We start from the raw sequence: 7409 nt of genomic DNA on the forward strand, positions 1-7409 counted from the left end.
TGCTGAGAGACAAATAAGTGGCCCAAGATCACCCAGGAAATGATGTGGCTGAGAAGGGATTTAGACCTCTCCAGTCTTCAGCCCAGACATCATCCACCACACCACAGCTGAAGTTTCCACTGTCTCTAATCTTGCATGGTGGTGAATCAATAGGTGGAGCTGCTGCCGCCCCATTCATAATATGTTTAGGACGCTGCAACTGGTTTCCCTTTGCCCAGAATATTTTAACTGCTGTAGAATGTTTTTGCTTTCTTTTTAAAATGTGCATCAGTTTGCAACTCTGGGCTCCTTTGGGAGAAAGGGAGGGATATAGATAGTGATGCTGGTGATGACGACAACAACAACAGTTAGTTGCAGCCAGAACTGGTGTGCCAGTCACGGGTAAAGTACTTTGATGCTTCCTGAATCAAAAGTCAGTGTTTCATCCCCGCACATGGTTTATTCTTTTGCAGAACTCTCTCCTCCCTTCAAACTCCAATGAAGAATTAACTGCCAGCGATTTGCATTCTAAAGGAAACTTGAACATCTCCACAGGCCTCTATATATACCCAGCAGCTATCTCCATCTCTGCTTGTAAACCTTTGGGGTGCTGACAAATGACTGAAACAAGCCTGTGAAATTTAGAATCAGCTGCCTTGCCATTCATTCCATAAAAAGAGACTCATCTCACTGACACCACGTGGGCCTCTTTGAGCTGCGGCTTCTCCTTCCTGGTTTGTTTCTGTGTCCTGCTATATCCCCTGCTGCTGTTGCTGCTGCTCTGACTGGTGTTCTTGACTTGGAGCCCAGATATCTAGGAGTGAATTGTGCCTGAAGACCCCGAGGCAGAAGCTTCTTTCATAATTGGAAGCACTGAGCTGCAAAGCACTCAGCCCGCACACAACACAACACACACACACACGGCTTATATTTTTTAACGCAAGCGGTTTCAAAGCAGATGTTGCAGCAGCGGGGAGCGGGTGCTAGAGAAGGTGTTGTGCACTCTGGCGGAGCTCCGGTGCTGTCTTTTGAGGACCTTTGCATTGCTGGAGAACAGGAATAATAATAATAATAATAATAATAATAATAATAATAATAATAATAAGGCCTTGTTTTCCCTTTCGAGAAAAGCTCCTTTGTGGAAGGTGAAATAAAAAATTTATATATATATAAATAAAATAAATGTTATATATAAAATGTTATATATAAAATAAATGTTCATAAATGTACCAACCAAGCGCATACATAGATGTGTGGACCAAATGTCTGGAGCAGCACAGGAGGACCACCCTGAAACCATTTTCAAATGTTTTCTCTGCAAGGAGGGAGGAGGTGGGGGAACCTCCCATTGTCTTTTTGTTCACAAATCCTGTCTAAAGGGTATGTCTGTGTATGAATAGGGTGAGCCTGTGACCTGGCTCAGAAACTAAGTATTTGTCATTACAAAAGACTGGCCAGGCTCCCCAGGGTATTCAATCAAGTAAGCATTAACAGGTAATCTGCCAGACAGGAGGTAAACAATGCACTCAGATTTCTGTTGTAGACAGCCTTTTCTGTGATGTAGGTATGATGTTTCTGGGGGGTGGTCTTGGACTCCAAGGCAGACAATTAAAAATGTCTCTATAAGGGCAGTACACACCTTTGTTCTGGGTCCTCCTCCTCCTCCTGCGTGTTGCAACAGTTCAATAAAGATCAGGCTTACTAGCTGCTTTACTTCTCAATATTCTCTGGTTAGCCTCTGTTATTTTCTCCGACCAATGGAGAACCTGCAAAGGACTCTATAAGGGCTCTTATGTCCCCCATAAGGGAATAAGAGCAGATTTAACATTTATTACAATGGAGTTCCACCCCGCCACCGACAACCTTCAGCCTGGAGACATGAAAAACGTCCTCCTTGCCAGATTCTCAGTCTCTCTTTCTGTATAGCTGTATAGTTCAGCGGCAGAACATCTGCTGCACATGCATAAAGTCCTAGGTCCAATCACTGGCAACATCTCCAGGCAGGGCTAGGATGGTCCCTTGCCTGAACTCCTGGAGAGGTGCGGCAGTTCCTGTAGGCAACCCTGAGTCAAATCAACCAACCTGTGACTCAGGATAAGGCAGATTCTTGTGGCCCCAAAAAACCACAGGAATGGGGTCTATATAACTGGTGGATTTGTGGCCTGAACTACAGAGGGGGTTGGCGTCTGGCCACAAATCCTCAGGTAGTCATTCTTCTCGGCATCTGTCCCAGGAATGGGTTGGCCCTGATGTGACACTGTTGTTCCCTGATGGATTTAGATAATCTCTGGGGGGAATTTTTACTCATAGCACTCTATACCTTACAAAGCCCACTTGTTGCTGAGCCAGGTTCAAGCTTCTTGAATTAATTCTCAACGTGGTTCTGCGGTACTTCACGGATCGCTTGAACCCTTCTATCGTTGCTCGAGCACTGAGATAATCTGCAAGAGTGTCGCTGGGTGTCCTCCGAGTTAGCAAGGCTCATTTGACAATGAAAAGGAACCAAGCCTTTGATGTCATTGGCCCAGCCCTGTGGAACTCTCTGCCACTAGAGATTCAGCAAGAACCCGCATTTAAACACCTGCTGAAAACTTTATTGTTCTGCCAGGCAATTAAGAACACATCGCCCACACATCAGTGGTTAACTGATGTCTGCTTTTAGCCTTTTAATATGAATTTGTATTGTACGGTTTTAAGTTTTTATTGCTGTAAACTGGTTTGATATATTTTTTTTAATGATGCAGCAGTATACAGATATTTTTATAAACATCAGGGTGGTGCACTGAAAATGGATGTTTTCTGCTGTTGCCTGGGTGGCATTCTAGGATGCTGTTCCCTCTGCCTTCTGTGAAACATCACCCATCAGTTGTTCCAGAGGTCTTGTAAAGACATCCCTTTTTGTGAAGGCTTTCCATGACCCATAAGATCAGACCTTGCTACTACCGAATCTCTGTGTTTATAATAACGTTTTGCTGGTTTTTTTGTCTGCAGGCTGTTTTTATGGCCCTCTGCCTCTTCTTGTAACAGTAATTTGTTTTAAACTGCTTTTAGTACTGTGTTATTAAATTGCCCCAGGACCTCATGTTGGAAATCAAAACAAACAAACAAACAAACAAACAACAACAATAATAATAATATGTTGCATCCCACTGAAATTAATGGATGTAAGCTAGCCATGTCTATTAATTTCAATGGGTCAACTGCAAATAGGGCTATTAATGGATGAATGTGACTTGGAGGTATTAAAATATTAGGTGGTTTAAAAAATACTTATAAATGGAATGGTTTGGGGAACAGTAGCAGAGGAAGATCAGGGAAAGCAAGGAGGAAAAAATGCTTTTGATGATATGGCCTACATAAAGAGATGAATCCCTTGTATCTACGATAAAAACTGCCTTACAAACGCTGCCTACTGGATGGGTAGCAACGATTAAGTTTCTTCAGGAGGCAACGTTTGTGCGTCATACATTCTCAGTTATCACAGCCTTGCCGCTCATGAAATGAGTAACCACAACAAACAAGCTATGAGGAACAATAAAAAGGTGACTTCAGATGCCTTAAGAAAAAGGCCTGTCGGCACAGGTTCATTTCATAGTGTCTGGATGAACAGCCAGTGAATCAGGCCCCAAAGGACTTGGTTTTCTGGAAAGAGGGTAGAAAGACAACAAAACAAACTCCCCCCAAACCTGGGCTTGTACGACTGCGCCTCCAAGTTCTGTGGCCTATGGGGTAACTTTCTGGTTGCAGGAACCTTGGGTTTTATTGATTTATCACGATGCATGGCTCAAGACCCCAGCAAGCGATGGCCCAGGGATTCCAGTGCTGTATTACCAGGGTTCAGTTTCTTGCAGAATGCACTCACTGCAGACTGGCTAATCTCTGCCAATATTTGCATTTATTTACAAGTATGCTGTCTGAGCGTAGGTGGAGGCTCACAGCTTAAACCAGACACCCCAGACATCTTGCATAGCTCCATTGAGCTCTCTGCCCCTCACCCTGATCTTGAGAAGTTTGCAGTGCTTACCAAGTTCCTTAGAGGAGAGGACTGCCCTAATATATTTTGCAGCTTGAGGAAGGGTCGCCATCTTTGCAGAGGACTTCTGTTTGTAGGGCTGCCTGGTCCCACGTCCTGTTTCAACAAAAATAACCCTGAGAAAAGAGAGTAAGGGCTGGCAAACAGCTAAGTGGGTCGCAGGCACCCCCACTTTGTTGAGATGCAGTGTGTTTTTGTTTGTTTGTTTGTTTATAGGCTAGATTCAACTGATCCCGTGCACTAGCAGAAGCCAGAGCAAGGATGCTGCTAAAGCAACAGGGATTTCCTCTGCTCCCCTCATGCACAACCCCCCAAAACTGCTCTGGAGAGCCAGGAGTACCCCCAGAACAGCACGCAAGGGAGATCATTCTGTTTGGCAAGCAGAAATTGATGGAATGATTCCATGATGCCATATTGAATTTCACCCAAGCTTTCTAAACATGCTCCACCTATGCATATAAATCAGCACAGGGAAATGTTATGCCGTATAAATCTGTGCCCTCTTTCGGAGGGCTGCAAAAAACCAAGATGGCGTCCCTCACCTTCCCATGTTCAGAAGCTGACTAGACTGGCTGTTGAATCACTGCCTGAGATGGTGACAGGGCATCATCTTGCCACCCTGGACTCCTTTTGGAGGGAGGGAGGCACATAAACTGGATAAAGAAATAAATAAATCTTCCATTGCACCTGAGAGCAGCAGGCTAGTTCAGGAGGCGAAGGTTGAGTCCTTCTGTGGCACAGACACCTCTGGTCTCCAACCCTTCACAGCTGCTTCCTAGACTCTGCCACCCGAGGCAGCCAGCTCACTCTGCCCAATAGTAGGGCCTGCCCAGCCCCAGCCCCACCCCCTGAGCAAAGCCTCCCACTTTATTTGGATAGAGCCGCCAATTCACATTGTTCTCTGCAGGATGACACAAACAGGAAGGCAAGGCTTTGCCTCAGGGAGCTTACAATTAAATTTTTTGACAATGTGAGAAGCAAAATTACGCACGGTATGAAGAAAGTTGACAGAGGAATGCTTTTCCTCCCTGTCTTGGAACACTCATGGGCATCCAATGAAGCTGAATATTGGAAGATTCGGGGCAGATAAACGCAAGGACTTCTTTGTGCAGCGCCTAGTTGAACTATGGAACTCCTTCCTACAGGAGGCAGTGATGGCCACCAAACCTAGATGACTTTAAAAGGGAACTGGACAAATTCTGGCAGGAGAGGGCTACTGAGGGCAACTAGCCACAATGGCTACGCCCTGCTTCCATAGGAGGGGAGAGGGCTCTTGTGCTCAAATCCTGCTTGCAGGTTTCCCACAGGCATCTGGTTGGCCAGTGTGAGAACAGGTTGCTAGACCAGAGGGGCCATTGGCCTGATCCAGCGGGTATTATGTTCTGATGTGTGTGTGTGTCAGCAGGGTAGGGAAGAGATAAGAGGATAGAGGGAAGGGTGGGGAAAGACTGCGAGGGTCAGCTCTTTCCACAGGTGTTCCCACACGCTCTTGCTCCGTCGCTATTCCACATACCGTACACTGGTACCTCAGGTTACATACGCTTCAGGTTACAGATTTCGCTAACCCAGAAATAATACCTCAGGTTAAGAACTTTGCTTCAGGATGAGAACAGAAATTGCGTGGCAGCAGCGGGAGGCCCCATTAGTTAAAGTGGTACCTCAGGTTAAGAACAGTTTCAGGTTAAGAACAGACCTCCAGAACAAATTAACTACGTAACCAGAGGTACCACTGTACTATTACTCCATCGGTTACTTCCATGCATTGTATTCCTCGTGAGCAGGGCTGCTGAACTGCCAGGCAGCGAGAAGAGTGGCCTCACGGAGAAAACCAGGCCGAACAAAGAGAATTCCTCCCGTCTCATTAAGAAGCGAGTCATGATTTTGCTGGCTAAGTGCTATTTTTCATGTGGCATACATTACAGCCCACTTTGAAGGCCAGACCACGGTCGCTTCTGCTAAGGAGCTGGCCCAGACTCAATTTCCCTTCTCCCCCTCGTGCGTCCGTCGTCGTCGGTGAGCTCTTTGTGCTTCTGCAAAAGTATCACAGATTCCGCTCGGGAAGCGATACGTAGAAAATAAGGAGGCAGCACTCGTCAGCTTTAAGGAGCCTGCTCCCCGCGACAGGATCATCGTAATCCATCAGCATAATAGATAACATAAGCCACTATTAGCCTTTAAAAAAATATTTTAATTAAAATACCTGCCTGGCGTTGCTAGCTTGAAAGCCAGATTAATGGTGCGCCTTAGAGTGAGAATGCAAAACAGAAGGAAAGAGGTTTTCAGATGTCAGGGGGTCCAGAGGATTCTCAGCCCCGCGCCCCGTTTTTCACTTACAGACCTGCCCTACAGGGCAAATGGGGAGCTGCCACACCAACCACAAAATTCCAGGCACATCTGCCTTTTTATTTGCAACCTGGCCAGGGGGTGTCACTCCTGCCTGCAAGCTTCCTCTTTGGTCTCAATGATGCTTTTGCAAAACCCATCAGGCCAGAGAACAGGGACAAAACTAGACTCCGTTGACTCTGGCGCCCCCTACAGTTGGGCTCCCTGCCTTCCATCCTACCAGTTGCAACGGGCACAAGACACCACTGCCTAGGGCAGTGCTACATGGAGAATGGATTTATTGACTGCATTGAAATTGCGCCTTTTTATCCAAGGAGTCCAAGGTAGTGCACACAGTTCTTTCCCTGCTCATTTAATCCCCACAACAACCCTGTGAGGTAGGTGAAGGTGAGAGGAAGCGACTGGCCCAAGGTCACCCAGTGAGCTTCATGGCTGAGTAGGGATTTGAACTTTGACCTTGTGGGTTCTAGTCTGATGCTGTTGGGCTACAACTCCCATCATTCCTAGCCAGCATGGGCAGTGGTCAGGGATGATGGGAGTTGTAGTTTGAGAACATATAGGGAGCTAAGGCTGAGATATAGACTCCTCTACCTACTATGCCACATTGGCTATAAAGTGAAACAGTGGTGATGTGGAGAGGGAATGTAGGAAGGAACAGCTACAGAACTATTTTTTGGAGCAAAAGCAAATGCTATCATCTGCTGTAGCACCAGGGAAATGGATGGTCCTTCCTTGCTCTGGCAAGTGAATGAGGCGATAATGAGCCTTTCAAGTTTTACTATCATTTGCGACAGATTAGCATACAGGAAGTCAGAGAATGGGGAAAAGAATCCAAGAGAGGCCGAATACTTCTCCTTTCCTTTGATGGGGTTCCAAGCAGCTTAAATGGTAACACTTCTGTGCAGGATGCCTTGCAGGTCTAATTAAATACTCAAGATTGCATTAAAGCTGGCTGAAGACCTTTCATTAAAGGTCCATAGGCTTTATTACAACATGGACAAAGGAAGCTGCCTTGTGCAGAGTCAGACCACTCGCCCACCCAGCTTAGTCTTGT

The 7409-nt window shown here is 46.1% G+C and overlaps 1 long non-coding RNA gene across 2 annotated transcripts; it reads right to left on the bottom strand.

Moving 5' to 3' along the window:
- Positions 1-398: 398 nt before the first annotated feature.
- On the bottom strand, positions 399-6497 carry LOC309357728. 2 transcript variants are annotated; one of them, XR_014163204.1, is made up of 4 exons: positions 6213-6497; positions 4555-4665; positions 4004-4128; positions 399-1025 (listed from the first exon to the last, which is right to left on the bottom strand). It is a non-coding gene; the product is annotated as an uncharacterized lncRNA (long non-coding RNA). The 2 variants fall into 2 exon arrangements; XR_014163205.1 differs by lacking the exon at positions 6213-6497 and having other exon boundaries at positions 4555-4812.
- Positions 6498-7409: the final 912 nt, after the last annotated feature.

Source organism: Podarcis melisellensis (genome assembly GCF_964234715.1).
Source record: "Podarcis melisellensis genome assembly, chromosome: 15".
Lineage (NCBI taxonomy): Eukaryota > Metazoa > Chordata > Lepidosauria > Squamata > Lacertidae > Podarcis > Podarcis melisellensis.